This window comes from Tympanuchus pallidicinctus, unplaced genomic scaffold (genome assembly GCF_026119805.1).
Source record: "Tympanuchus pallidicinctus isolate F22 unplaced genomic scaffold, pur_lepc_1.0 scaffold3, whole genome shotgun sequence".
In the NCBI taxonomy this organism is placed as follows: domain Eukaryota; kingdom Metazoa; phylum Chordata; class Aves; order Galliformes; family Phasianidae; genus Tympanuchus; species Tympanuchus pallidicinctus.
The window spans coordinates 98,165,233-98,181,061 of record NW_026294747.1 but is presented as its reverse complement, the minus strand read 5'-3'; the positions used below and the strand labels follow the sequence as shown (position 1 = coordinate 98,181,061).

The 15,829-nt window shown below is 39.5% G+C and overlaps 1 protein-coding gene across 4 annotated transcripts in view; it reads left to right on the top strand.

Moving 5' to 3' along the window:
* Window positions 1-15,829, top strand: part of GADL1 (glutamate decarboxylase like 1) — a 244,774-nt gene that overhangs the window by 5,661 nt on the left and 223,284 nt on the right. Inside the window, exon 1 of one of the 4 annotated variants that reach the window (XM_052695914.1) lies at window positions 3,080-3,236. The exons of the other annotated variants lie outside the window; for them this stretch is intronic. The gene's annotated coding sequence lies outside the window, so the exon portion shown is untranslated. Of the gene's footprint in view, window positions 1-3,079; window positions 3,237-15,829 lie in introns of those variants that run through there. 4 annotated transcript variants of the gene reach the window in all.

Below are 15,829 nucleotides of genomic sequence, written 5' to 3'. Positions count from 1 at the left end.
CCATCAAGAAGAAAATGCAGCGGTGACCAATTTATGGATTTATAAGACTTGATTTTTTTGGCTACTGCAATGGCATCAAGAGATTTGACCTCTTCAGAAGTGCAAGAACTGCTGTGTTGCAGAAAGGTTACTAAGAGGACAGAAGCGGACTGAAGATTATGTTCTGTGATATTTAATCTGTTGGTCTTCAGTTATTACTGCAGGAATCTTTTCATCAATGACTGTAGCACTTGCATCCCAGATTTATTGTTATCCAGTTAAATTCATGACGTGGATTTTTTTTTTTTAATTATACATCTATCTGGAACAATACATCTTAATATTTAAAAACCTATCTTGAGGAAACTGATCTCACAATAATTGATCCCTACTGCTCAACTCCTTTTGCATTCCTTCTTTAACTATTTGTACTATTTTTCTAGATCTTAGAATACTGAAATCCCTATTGGTAGTTTGTGTTAGTTGTTGATATGTTCTCCCAGACTTAAGAACCTAGCTGGTGTTTCGGATTACTTTCATAGAAGACAATTTACAAATTTCAAAGGAAAGCAACCATGAATCTGAAGCAAAAAAAGATGCTTTCTGTTTTGGCTGTATAACAAGTGATGTTGCAAAAACGGAGCCAGAGGACAAATTCTGCTGCCAAAGCACCCAAGTCTCTGTTCAAATTGAGGATAGCACTTTGTGCTCAGATTGTTCCTCTATATATGTTCATATAACAAGCAATTCAGAGCATGGGTTATGTTACTTAAAGATATGTCCATTACGTTCTCCATCACTGGTCCCTCTGGATCAGGTTTAATGTTACAGTGAACTCCATTCCTTGCCAGTGCTCCAGCACGAGTTTGTCCGAGGCTTATAGTCCCTTTAGGGAGTACGTGCACTGGTGCAGTCTTATCTGTTGACCACAGTCCATCTCTACAGAGGTATATCTGTACCTGCCTTACTCATGGGCCACTTTAGGGTGAACTTGTTCCAGTGTGATCCCCTTCAGGGATGTGCCAGCTGCAGCATCCACAGCCACAGATGCTTTGAGGCATACGTGCTCCCTCATGGATTTATCCACAGCTCTCAGACCCTTTGACTCAGCTTCTCAATGCAGTTGCAGTCTGTCCAATGCAGCAGCGCAGGACCATCAGCCATACCTTGGCCATTACTACATGCCACATACATGGCCAGGGAAACGTTTCCAGTTACATTAGAGTAAGACAAGAAGTAAAGCTCCCTGCAAGCACTAGACTAATATATATTAAAGTGAGCCCCATGGCAGGCACAGGAGCCTGTCAATTAGCAGCAAAACAACTATAAATCCAATCCAGCATGCTCCGATGAAATCTGTTCTGGTCTTAAGCCCCTCGAGCCCCACATTAGGTACCAAAAAAAGGCTGTGATGGTTTAATCCTGCAGAGAAACCCCACACAGGCACTCACTCAGTTCTTCCAGTGTGAGGGGAGGGAGAATTGGGAGGGTAGACCTGCAAACGTGTGGTTTTAAGTGAAGGCAGTCTCAAGGGTAAAGGAAAAGCTGCATGTGCAAGCAAAGCAAAATAAAGAATTCATTCACTACTCCCTATCAGCAGGCAGATGTTTGGCTGTTTCCAGGAAAGCAGAGCTTCTTCATGCATAACGGTTACTTGGGAAGACAAATGCCATAACTCAAGCATCTCCCTCCTGTCTCCTTCCTCCTTTCATCCAGCTTGTATTGCTGAGCAAAGCATCACATGGTGTGAAATATCATTCTGGTCAGCTGGGGTCAGCTCTCCTGGCTGTATCCCTTCCCAGGGCTCTGTGCACCCTCAGCCTGCTCACAAGCAGGGTGGTGTGACAAACAGAAAAGACCTTGATGCTGTATGAGCACTGGTCAGCAGTAACTAAATCATAACTGACTTCTCAGCACTGTTTTTCATCACAAATTCAAAATAAAGCACCATAGTAGCTACCATGAAGAAAATTAACCCTATCCCAGTAAAAACCAGCACACAAATAATAAAATGAACATCTTTTCTCCCATCCACTTTGAACGTGTCCTGATGTTTCTTAGAACAGTGGAGTTTTAATGATGACTATTAGGAGCTGTTGCTGTAGCAGCAGAGAGGGTAGTTCATGCTTTGTTTTAGTTATCTTTATTGCAATTTAAAGGAAGAAATCAATCTCAATCTGATTCCATTGTGAAAAAACAAAGCCGTAAGTGTCGAAGGATCTTCCCTAGGCAGTCATTAAGGAAAAGAGGTGGAATCTGGGAACTACGTTACTACATCTGACTACATTTCCATACTTTGTAGAAGCTGTTGTCTAAGAAAGCACCTCTGGCTTTCTGGTACGTTAGCTTTGGCTGGCAGCTAGAATCCCACATAGATGTTAACCCTCAGGGCAGAATGGAGGAAGAAAAGAGGAAAAATAGGAACGAAAAACGTTAAGAGCGGAGGTAAAGACAGGAAAATTGCTTACCAATTACTGTCATGGGCAAAGCAGCATTGACTCGGATTAAGAATTGCAAGGAATACCTGTTCTGCCATGGAACTGCTCTTCCTCTGAGCTTAACATTCCCTCTGTTGTTTGTAACTCACTCCCTCCTCTTCTCTCTGGCTGGTATTTTCTGCCCTTTCTTATATATATATTCATTTCTTGGATATTTCCTTACAGATATGCCACCATCTTGACCGCTGGGCTCAGCTTTGGCCTGCATTTGGATGTATTGTAGAACTGTCTGGATCCATCTGAGCCCAGCACAGGGCAGCCCCATGCTTCTTCCCAAAGAAGCTGCCCTTGGAGTCTCCCACGACCAAAACCTTGCTGTGTACACCAAGCACTGGTTTCTAAGTCAAGCTGTATAGGGAAGGCAAACAGGCTGTATGCATTTTAATATCTTTTTGCTGATTCTCAGGAATTCTTCTTAAACATATACTATCCTTGTTTAAAGAGCATCACATGTTTAACATTATGATCAAAAGTTGTAAGTATTTATGGATTCAGACCACGTTTTAAAGGAACTCATTTGTTAGTGTCAGGGAGTGTATGGAACTGCCAAATCACGGCCTGAACCTCTGATTGACCACCTGAGGTGAGCAGAGTCAGTCCTGGGAGCACAGGTGAAAGTGATTCTGCTGTGCTATTGGAAGGGGTGGAGGCCTGGCTGCACCTCTCCTAGACCCCATTTTAAGAGGTGACCAGCAGTGGGGAAGGTTCTCTTTTGGAGATGGCTCCTGTTGGAATCTTCTCAGCAAGCCCAAGATAAGGGTAAGCTTTCCATTCGTTCTTCTTTAGCGTGGTGACCTGTTTAGCCTAATTTTCCTGTATATTTCTTAATTATGACATCTTTATATTCATTGATTATACAGAGAATGAGTTCAAAGGTTTTGAAGTTGAAGGACTCCCCTCTTTTTTTTTTTTTATCTTGACATGCAAGGTTATTTAATTTGCTGGATTGCTTATGCTTTATCTCCTTCGTGTGACTTCCACTTCTATCAGAGATACACTCCATGGTTTTTATTGCAGGCAGATGGTAAGATTTGTGTGGAAATCATAGGCAGTTTTTATTGAGCTGTTAATTACTGACATTTGCATTATTAGGCATGGTAATCTCTTATTTCTGCAACAGTTACCCTCCTTCTGGAGAGAGAAGGGACATGTATTAGTCTACGGCTTTCTTGTTTTCTTCTTCAATTCAAATTGCATTAGATAACAACATGGAGGCGACTGTTCAAATGCTCTTTCAATGGCATTAAAGTAATTTGTCAGGCTTGGGAAAATGCAGTGTCATTTCATTGTAGTACCTCTGCTCTTCTGTTCCCTGTAGCTCAGTGTGCACTGTCCTAACCTGAACTGTCAAGTAAAAGTTTGATGTGGCTTCTTCTAAAGTGGTGGGAGAAAATTACCATTAAAACAGTCACTACTGGTTCTCATGGGCAGAATCTAGGAAAGCTGTGAATATTAAGTGCAAAGACTGACTATCTTTTACTTAATGCTCTGTTTTAGTTGGGATAGAAATACGCTTCCAAAGATCAGGCAGATCCTCCAGAGTATTATAAGTACTGTCTGTCAGCATAATACAATTATGTTTTGGAGTTCTATGGAGACTCCTAAAAATTCAGAAACACAAGGTCAAACCCTGAGTGCTTTTAGGTGTTCACTCCCAGATCGTATTAATTTATGATAGCAAGAAGTTGTCTCTATATCTATCACATAGTAGAAAAATCTGAAGTGCCGCAGATCCTCGGTAGGATTAAAAAATGAAATATCAATATTTTAGTTCCTCTGTCTCGTTATTCTATTATCTTTTTGTGCATACAGCCAACACCCTGGCACCTAGATTCTTGATAAGGGAACAACCCTATTCAGCTTCCTCAGCATCAATGCAAGATAGGTCTGTAAGAAATGTGTATAGTAAGCTTTCCTTTCCTTCAGAGTGAGATATTCTACAATCATAATTTGTTCTGCCTATCCTTGCCTGAGAAACGAATACCTCTCAATGCAGGTTTTTAATGTGGTAATTAAACATTCCTGCATTTTATCTTAAGTTCATTTTGGAAGCAGTGCTGTCATCATTCCTAACCATTGCTTTTTATTAACTGTTGGGAAGCCACCTTATTGCATATTGGGAGATTAACTGTAATTAGATTCTATCTCACTAAAACACTGCTATGTAAACCACTTCACCTCCTGTTTAATTGAGGAACTGAACATGGAGAGACTTTGTTAACAAGGAAAGAATGAATATTTAAATTGGCCAGAACGGTATTATGGCTCTTCTGGGCCTTTTAAGTACATAGTTATTGGTATTACCTCCTTTCCTATGCTTATCCAGTCCTTATTTTCAGGTTGCCTGAAGCTTGAGAAATGCGCTGGAGTTATAAATAATATACTGGTAGCAAAGTTGAGATGTCAGGTGTACAAAACAAGCCCATCAGCATATGTACATTGTGAACAAATAAACACTATGTGTTTCTGTCTGTGTCTGGTCAGTTTTGAATCTGTGGAAAATGTCTATTTCTTAGTTAAACATAGTTGTGGCAGAACTTTTTCCCATTTCTCCAAGAGTGGAGTCATGGGATCCAGCTCCTTTGGTGGCAGGGTTGTTGTTTACAGTTTTCAAAGCATGATGTGTGCAGCTCCATCCTACTTTTCTTTGAGGAGTTTGCAAAAGGAAGCATTAAATCAGTGACCTTAGATTGACTATGGAAACCTCTTGAGGTACCTCTTCACAGGAAAACTCTTTGAGGTGTAAACTTGAAAAGAGGGGAAAACAAGTATTTTGTTGTAGTATTTATGCTGTTGCTTTTCTGCAGGGTCCTTTACTGCAGGCAAGGAGCTGCCCCAGTCCTGTCTGCTGGCAAATAGAGTTAATGCATTGGCTCAAAGAACTGTAAAGATACTACAGTGTATTTTACCTTTTAGACACTGTTTGTTTTGAATATCTGCACCTAAAGCTGATAAAAATCTAGATTTCCTAGGGTAACAATACTGCAAACTGGCGTGTTCTTCTGTACATACACCGTTAATATTAAGTAGTCCTAAGTTTCTTGCACTTCAGCTGTGTTGCAGGGGTACCAACTGCTATACCTGAAGCAGAAGTGAAGAAAACGGGGGCAATAATTGTGGAGTACTTCAGTTCTAGAGAAACACAAGCACGGTTTTCAGTCCTTAACTCTTATTCTGTGACTATGGTGGAGGGAAGAGAAAATTGCTTGTACCTTAAGAAGCATACATGAAATTCTAGTGAGTGGGAGCATTCTTGATGCTTAGCTACCTGGTTAATTTAGGCAACTTGCCTCCAGTAATATAGTTAAGCGTTTCTTGCTGTGAGTTTTCACATTCTTTTGTAGATGGAGTTGCTTGGATTCTAACTGGGCTGAATCACTGATAGAAGACTGAGGTTATGAGAGGAGACAGTCTGTGGATTTTCCTGTTAAGGTTTCCATCTAGGTGAGGTGAAGAGCTGGCAGAGCATACTTAGAGTGATCTGTTAGGCTTGTCTTTTATGTCACGTTCTTTGAGGAAGCCAGAAGGATGACTATTAACTAGAAAGTTCTAGACAGTCTTCTAGGTATGTTTTAAATCTCCCTTTTCTATAAAAAATTAACAGAAGAGCTGTGATTAATAAATAAAATACATTGCTGTGCTCTTTCTAGAGATCAGGTTGTTTTGATCATTTGATGTTTGATTGTATGTCTGGATATGACAAAGGAGATTTGAGGATTCTGTCTAGCAGTGGCTGAGATGTGGATGTCTCTGCAGATTTGTGATGATGGGAGGGACGTTGCTTGCAGGTTGGAAATATTTCTGTAAGATCTGCTTTCATATTATCTCTTTTGGGATGTTTTACTTGAAATCTGTCACTTAAAATTTTTTGAAATACACAAGCCTTGAGTTGAGCACTTAAGCTAAGTATTTCACTGTAAGCACATGTAAGCTTCCATTAAAGTGCACAGAGTTAACTTTATGCTGTTTTGCTAGGTCAAGTCCCTAGATAGTTCAATGTAAATAAATATGCATCTTGAAATGAGCATTGTTCCCAGATTTGGTGAAAGAGTTTTTGCTTTCTATATTAATGTAAATCTTAGTATAAATCTCCATTGAATGCAGTTTTTTTATAAATCTGCTTTTCAGCAAACCAGATAAAGGAAGCATACCACAAATATTCCTCCCTCTCTCCCACCCTTCCCTCAATTGCATTTGATCAGATTTCTATATATTGGTGATACTATTTTATTAAGAATTTAAGAAATACTGAGCAGAAGATACCTCTCTTTTCAACAGCCTAAGGGCTGGATTTGTGCACTGTTCCATGCTGTTATATAAGGGAAGAGACAGCGCAAGACGTCACCTGCCTTCCTACTCCAACCCAGCATAATGCCAGTCATTGTGCTAAGAAACTCTATTATCACTCTGCAAATAGGATTAAGCCACTGTCAGTAAGAGTTATTCATAGTTTTGAAAGAATCAGCCCACAGAAGTGGATATCAGATTCTTATTTTTGGTGATGGGGGTGTACCTTGAGTGTGAGGAGCTCAAAGTTCCTCAAAGCCTAGCTGGCTGTGCTCAGGAGTAACTAGTAGGCGTAGCCTGTCTGGCCTATAGGAAAGACTGTGTAGATCCACAATATGGAAAGCAGAAAGCAATTGCTGGGACTACACATCACTGCAGGGTCATCAGCTGCTTACTGCTGTAAGGGGTGAGTAGTGGGGTCATGCACTGCATTAGCTACCAGTGTTTCTCAGGAAGGATTTGCATTTGGGCTCCCAAGAGCACCTTGCTCTGCACACCTTGTGGAAGCAGGTATCAGTAACTGAGGCCCCATCTTCATTCTTTCATTTTCATTCTTTTGAATTGTAGGTGCCCCAAATTCAGCCCAGAACAGCTTTCTTGTAGGGTAAAGGTGCAACTCAAGGTGACAATATTAATTTTAGGCCTTTCAGTAATTATTTCAAGTTAGTCTGGGAAAAATCCAGGTCGCTTTGAGAATTCTCACTGATACAATGAATCATTTATTGCTCTAACTTGACATGTAGATTCACAGCTCAAATTGTGCTTAAAAGCCTGTTGTGTACTTTTTTTTTTTTAATGTGTGACTGCTGTTTCACTCTGCTCTGGGCATACAGCAAGTTGTACTGGACCAGTCAAATGTAAACACATCAGAAAGTATAATATTTAAAGCATGATACAGTGGTTGTGAAATGGTGCTTAAATCTAAATCATTTATTTGCTTTCATTGTGGTTTTTAGAGTCTTTAGTGAATCTCTCCGATTTCTTAACCTTAATATGTTCCAGAAAGTTAAAAAATTTTTGTAAGATGCTGTGATTGTCAAGAAATGAGTTTTATTGCGTATATATTTAAAAAGTCACTGATCTTCACGTAGTATATGAATCATAGATTTTACAGATAGGAGAAAGCCACTGGATTATGTAGTTGATCTTCTCACTATTGCAAACTCTCTACCATAAATTTTTCCAGTGCAACACCAATGTTCATAAATCCATGGGACCTGAAGGAATGCATCCACAGGTGCTGAGGGAGCTGGTGGAGGTGATTGCTGAACTGCTTTCTGTTATCTTTGAGAGGTCGTGGAGAACGGGGGAGATGCCTGAAGACTGAGGGATAGCCAATGTCACTCCAGTCTTCAAAAAGGAAGATCCAGGTATTTACAGGCCAGTCAGCCTCACCTCTGTCCCTGGAAAGGTGATAGAACAGCTTGTGCTGGATGCCATCTCCAGACAGCTGGAAGAAAAGGGGGTTATCAGGAGCAGTCAGCATGGGTTCACCAGGGGGAGGTCGTGCTTGACCAACCTGGTAGCCTTCTATGATGTTGTCTCTGGCTGGGTGGATAGGGGGAGAGCAGTGGGTGTAGTCTACCTTGATTTTGGCAAGGCATTTGATACTGTCTCCCACGACATCCTTATAACAAAGCTGAGGAAGTGTGGGATAGATGAGTGGACAGTGAAGTGGGTTGAGAATTGGCAGGCTGGCAGAGCACAGAGGGTCGTCATTGGCAGTGCAGAGTCCAGTTGGAGACCTGTAACTAGCAGTGTTCCTCAGGGGTCGGTGCTGGGTCGGGTCTTGTTCAACATCTTCATCAATGACCTTGATGAGGGGGTAGTGGTCACCCTCAGCAAGTTTGATACAAAGTTGGGAGGATTGGCTGCCACGCCTGAAGGCTGTGCTGCCATTCAGCGAGACCTGGACAGGCTGGAGAGCTGGGCGGTAAGAAACCAGATGAGATTTAACAAAAGCAAGTGTAAAGTCTTGCATCTGGGGAGGAATAATTGCATGCACTGGTACAGCTTAGGGGATGAGCTGCTGGAGGGGAACTCTGCAGAGAGGGACCTGGGTGTCCTGGTGGATGACAGGTTGGCCATGAGCCAGCAGTGTGCCCTTGTGGCCAAGAGGGCCAATGGCATTCTGGGGTGCATTAAAAAGAGCGTGGCCAGCAGGTCGAGGGAGGTGATCCTCCCCCTCTACTCTGCCCTGGTGAGGCCTCATCTGGAGTACTGCGTCCAGTTCTGGGCTCCCCAGTACAAAAAGGACAGGGATCTCTTGGAAGGAGTCCAATGGAGGGCCACAAAGATGGTGAAGGGCCTGGAGCATCTCTCCTATGAAGAAAGGCTGAGTGAACTGGGCCTGTTCAGCCTTGAGAAAAGAAGACTGAGAGGGGACCTGATCGAGGTCTATAAATATCTAAGGTGTGGGGGGCAGAGTGGTGAGGCCGGACTGTTTTCAGCAGTGTGTGGAGACAGGACAAGGGGAAACGGCCAGGAACTGCAGCATAGGAAGTTCTGCACAAATGTGCACGAGAACTTCTTTACAGTGAGGGTGACGGAGCACTGGAACAGGCTGCCCAGGGAGGTGGTGGAGTCTCCTTCTCTGGAGATGTTCAAGACCTGCCTGGATGCCGACCTGTGCGACCTGCTGTAGGGAACCTGGAGGTCCCTTCCAACCCCTACAATTCTGTGATTCTGTCACTTATGGACCTTGGTGTTAAATATCTTTGCAAATAACAGAATTTTGACCAATTCCCTGGGGAAGCATTGAACAGTTTATTCAAAACTATCACATGATACTTTATATTTATCATTCAGTATGGATGGATGAATGTAGATATATTTTAAAGGAACATTTTATCTGATCTTTTCTGGGGTAGGTGGATAGAAAAATTGAAAGTATTTTCCAATGCCATATGTACCCAAGCTCCCTAGCAAATGTAGAGGTTTTGCAGTTTTCATATATATTTTGCTACAGGAAGAGGCCCTCCTAATGAGAGAGAGAGGATATACTATTGAAAAAATTATTTCAAGTACACCCTGATTAAGAAAGAAAGAAACAAAAGACAAAAAAAAAAAAAAAAAAAAAAAAAAAAAAAAAAAAAAAAACAAACAAAAAAAAACCATGAAAAGGTTCTGATCTTCCCATGACCTCTCATCACAGCTATTTCATACACTGATAACTGCAGTGACAGGTAAACAAAAGAGTGAAAAAAAAAATATTGTAAATGATATCCCTTTATTTTAAATTAATTCCTGTTTCTCTTTACTGCTGTCATTAACAATTCTTGCAGCCAGCCACTGTGGATCTTTATAGCAATTTCTTCTGAACTAACAATGTTATCATCGGAACAAATTGCCCAGGTCTTGTTCTTTTAATCTTCTTACATACTAAAGAGCAAGTAAAAAATACCATTATAGAAACATAAAAATAATGCTAACTTTCGTTTTGTTTCCATCTAATGAATCTGTTACTGTGCTTGTTGGAAGATGCAACAGAAGCAATTTATTATGTTTTAAAGTACATTGTAGCACATCTATTTGCTCATAAATACAATGATTTACCATTTCTTAGAGTCACCTTAGTTGATAATGATGGCTTACAGTGTAAGAGTGCACAGTGAGAGGATAATTAATAGGATTCTCAGAAAAGAACACTGGTCAGTTTAAATAAGGTCAAAACATTACTTTAAACCATTTAGATGAAACTAAAGCTAATATTATGTACCCTTGTTATTTTGAAATCAGTGCTAATATTTTAAGTCACTTTCATTCACTTTCTGAGTAGTTAGAATGTTGACTAATAAGTGACTTTCAGTATTTCTTTGCCATCCTCAAGTTCCTTAATTAATTGTATCTTAGGAAGTAACATGATTGTGTACATAGCTATTGATCTGTTTATGTTCTAACAAAAGGATTTTAGACTTCATCCCTTAATTACACACAGCGTATTCCTGATGTTTTTCCTCTGTAATGATAAAGGCCTCAGGAAAGAGGAAGAGAGTTGCTCTCTTTCCTTCCAAAAAGCATTGTTCGGACTTAGGCCCACCTTAGACTGTCAGCAAGTACTTAAAGACTTTAAGTTGGATGTTTCACAAAAAATTATAGAATGGTTTGGGTTGGAAGGGACCTTTAAGATCACCTAGTTCCAACCCCCCTGCTATAGGCAGGGACACCTCCCTCTAGACCAGGTTGCTTGGAGCCCCATCCAGCCTGGTCTTGAGTGCTTCCAGGGAGGAGGGGGGTGTAGTAAAGATGCTGGTTTTGTACTGTAGAGTGCCTATGTGGGTTTTTTTTTTTTTTCTCTTCTTAATGAAAGTAAAAATGAGAGCTAAGGTAAAAATCTATCCATAAGAAAGTAGTGCTTCCTATGGTAGGAACTTTTTCTGATTTTATTTGTTAAGTTGCAGAGCAAAAATGAACAAATTTGTTGCCCAGGAAGTGGAAAATAGAAGTCTTCAAAATTTGTATGGCATTTTTAAGAAGAATCTTTTAGACTGGAGTTAGTTTCTTATGAGAGATCTTCCCACCAAAGCTTCAAATGGCAAAGGAAATGTCATTTGTTTCCCTAGCTGGAAGTTTTATACTAAATTTTCATTAATCAGGCTTCATGTCTAAATGGTGATTTCCAGAAAGTAAAATCTTATTTCCTTTAAGGATTAGTCTTTGTCTCTCTCCTGCTCTTTTGTTAAGCATTGTTTAATTTTAAAGCTGATGAATATCTATTGTCATCTCTCATACTGTATGTCTACACTGCAATCTAACAACGTAGAGAGCTGTCTTTAAAACAGCTAGCCTGCGTGTTGGGCATAGTGCAGCCAGCCAGGGGTTTGAAATTCCATTTAGGCTCTAATATTTTTAGTCTTCAACAGTCTTTAGAGATCATCCTGTTTTGGGATGTACTTCTCTGAGTCCCCAAACAAGTGAGTTAGAAGTCAGCTTATGTACACAGACTGCACTGCTAAGTGGCATACTAGAGTATTCCTCATTCTTTGTGATGTGTAAAGGATGATGTGTGCCCAGGTCCCTGAGGTTGAGAGAGTCCTGACTAATTAGTGGTCTGATGTAGCTTCCAACTGAAAAAAACAAACAAACAAACAATACTGGAGTTGCACCACTGTTTTGAGAGTGATTTCTCTCCATGAGAGGTGCATAAATGAGCAAGTTCTGTCAGAGCAACTGATTTGGACAAATCAAGCTTAACAGAGAATCTTACAACAGCCTTGAGCATTCAGCCCAGTCTTCTAGTCATTTAGCATCAAAGCAATCAGGCAAGCCAATGTCAATTTCTTATTGCACTCACATCCTCCTTAGGTTACTTATCTGAGATTTATTTTGACAAGTTCCATTTTTATGGTGTATTTTTATTATCTTCAAAAGAAAAAACATACATTTTTCAAGTAGAATATAACAATATTAGTGTGCTGCCCTTGGTTCAAGACTGTATTTTTTTTCTTAGTAAAAATAATTTTGTTTACCACTTTTGTAGTACCCCATGTGTTGAAAAGAGCTTTGCTGCCAACAACTGGGTAACTCCTGTAGGCTTGCTAGATACTGTGTACATTTCAGAGATAAACTGAGACAGAAAAGCATGAACACCCACCCTTTGAAAGTATCCAGAATTGTTGGTCTCCAAGTTCCCTACTGTCCACTCCAGTTTCAGACCTTCTTGGCACATCTTCCTCTTTTGTTACCTTCAGTGAGAGAATCAATTTTTAATCCTGAAAACAGGAAGGATAATTGTCAGCATGTCTGTCAATTATCAAAATGATATAAATATGAGATGGGCTTCTGAATAAAGGTCAATTATAAATACAGATAGAAAAGGACAACATTTTTCTGAGCTTCAGTGTATTCTTGCAAAATCTATGAATGATTATCTACAGAATGATCTTGACTAATGTCTCTAACCTCTGATCCAAATGCTCTGCAGTGCATCTTAATGATATCATAATATTCCAATATTTTTGTAGTAAAAGCTTTAAACATTGACTTTCATAGAGAACTCCTTTCTTTTTAATTTTCAAATGTAACTCTTTTGACTACACATCACTTAGCAAAGAGTTAAGTTTAACTGTACAATCTCTTTTTGAAGGATGAAAACTGAAAAGAAATCGTTTTCATTCTTACAGTAAAAGACCTTGATTTTTTTGAAAAGCCATATAAAAATGTCTCATTTGAAGAGTTCACACTTCTGACTAGCCTAAGAAAGCTTCAGAATTATTACTAAGTGGAATTTTTTTTTTTACTATACCTCTGTGTTGAATGCATTGCATCTACTACAAATACTTGAACAGCAGTTAAAAAGAAGTTTTTGCTAAATCTTGCCACACTTAACAGCACTTCTTACATATTTGGCAGAACTGTGCCCTTGGGAAGTGAAGGAAAAGGCAGAGAGGCTGGCCTGTATTCAGGCATAATACTCAGGGATGTAAACTGCAGAGATAAGATCTTTGAGCCTGTTTAATGATTTGTTACTGCTGAAAGGAAGATCTCAGCTTCTGCCCTCCCCTACTTCCTGTTCTGTCCTCCCTTACTTCGACTTCCATGGTCCAACTTCTTTTACAGGTGCTGGTGCTTGTTCCATCACTCATGAGCTGATTCAGTTCATTAAGAGAGCAGAAAGCAGGGTTGGGCTGTGGATGTTTTGTTTGCATTTGTTTGGCTGAACTGGGCAGGCTTTTGCCATTGTATTCATTTTGTATTTGTCATGGAGTTACCTGGACGTACACATAACAAAGATGGTCATTGTCCTGGAAAACATAGGATATTTTAGAAATCAGTAGAATTTCGTTGTGTTTAAGCTATTACTAGTTCAGGGCTCAGTACAAAAATAAATAAATAAAAAAACCCTTTCTGGTGGAAAATAAAATCAGAATATTCTGATAGCCAAAAACATACCAGAATTTCAGAACCATATGTACTGAAGTTCTGCACCGCCTGTCACCCCAGAACAACAGGAGCAAGTCTTTTCATTCAAAGCTCTGCTTGGTATTCATGATTTCATAGGCCCTGGGGAAGTCAAGGTTAAACTGGCTTCCTCTTCAGGTTTAAAAGTAACGTGCTTTCCCCCTCCTCAACCTCTCTGCTTTTAGCCTCACGTGTTTTCAGAGAGAGCCTGCTTTCTCTACCTTGATAAATGCAACCTCTCTCCCCTTTTCTGTTTTCCTTTCGTCAGTTTTCCTCTGTTCTTAAATAGGCAAGTTTATATTTCCTTTTAATTGAAAATGGCAATAGGTATAACATCAGGAATTATTTATCAAAATGCTGGCATTTAAAATTCATATTGGAAAATAGTAAAAGTGCTAAGTTGAGCTCCACTGAAACTCCATCAAAACTTTTTAGTTTTCCTATTCATTTAGCAGTTTTAATAGCATTAATATTATTTTAGGTTGTACTTAATGATGCTTATGAAGAAACATTGTTTTCTGGTACCAGGTTTCCTTTTTCTTTTTTTAATTCATCCAAGTAAGAAAGATGCACCCCATCAATCTTGTTTTTTTTTTTTTTTTTTTTTTTAAACTTGATTGTCACTGAATCAACACATAGTTTATTTCTGCAGCTGTATGAAGATATCAGTAAAATATCTGAGAATAGTAAGTCTCCCCAGAGGCCTTAATTAGACATAACATCCTAGTAGGTGTGTTCAAATATTAAGAATATTGCTTAGCAGTGTAGTCTTTCCTGTGTGGAACCAGGATGTTGAGCATCCATAAAGCAGAAAGATAAGTCATGCTATTTGCCTCCTTGCTTTTCTAGTAGCATGCAAGAAATAGACTGGGTAGAAGTTGACAACCATGGATTATATAGATTAGAGGAAAAAAAATGAGGGAGTTTTCAGTTTTTTGTCTCCAGCAGTTGAATTTGCGATGGAAAAAAAAAAGAGCACCTATTTGTTGATGTGTCATATGTTACATGTTTTCCTTCATAAATATTAACCTTGGCCTAAATGCCTTCCAAAATGATCAGAGTTTTCTAAAATCTGTGGTATAAGGCTAGCTGGACAACAGCTCCAGACCAAGCAGTTCTCAATGTGAAAAGTGTAGAACAAACTTCACTTGGGCTCTGTCATAATGCAAAGCTTTAAGAGAGCCTGTTCCTAAATTGTGTCCTTCATCATGCAAATCCAGAGTCAGCACGACTTACTGTTGCCTTTGCAGATGAACAAGCTGTTCTGCAACTGTTTTTAAAAATGTTTTGCTGCCATTAATTTAGCAGTCACTTTTTTGTTGTGATTTTCTAATTTCAGAACTTGAGGTTTATCTACACAGTTCAATTCATGAAAATTAATGTGAGTCAACGAAAGATATGGCTTAGAAATAGATCAGTTGAACATCATTAAAACTCCCAAGGGCCTTCTTATCCAGAATTCAAGTGGTCCTAATTTAATTTAATTTACTTCTACTCTGAAGTTAGATCATTCAAATGTAATTCTAAAGGAGAACATGCACATTAGGGTTTAATGCAGTTTTACAGCTTCTCTTTAAAGTAACATTTTTAGTTAATTCACTTCCTGATTGTCTCCATATAAATAAATCCCTAATCCCACAAGTGTTTTCAGTTCTGGCTAATCCTTGACACTTCTTAATAAGGGACTGCATAATCCAGATAGTGTCTCTACCAATTGCTGAACTGGAAAATATCCAATTTCCAAAGTCTGCTACATCTGTTAAGACTTTGTCCCCGACTGTTCAGGTTTACCAGCAAACTATAGGGCAATTGTAAGACAGGCTAAGATCTATAGTTTTTGTTTTTCAAATCAATTTGCTGATACTAATACAATCAGGCTCTCATCTATTAACTGAGCTAAAAAGCTTTTAAGCTGATCTGCAGGGGATATCTTTAGCATCTTCATCCAAACATTCCCTCAGGGGTGAACCATTTTCAGCTAAATGTCATGCGTGAAAGGATGCTTGAACCCTGCTATAATGAGGTATAATTATTGGATGCAGAACTCTAAGTCTACCTAGGGGAGGAGATTTAAATTCCATAACAGATTTCTTAGATGTCAGTGAGTAAAGTCTGCCTGGAGGAAGTATAGGATGTGTGTATCTCAGCAGGCAGCTCAGTACCTC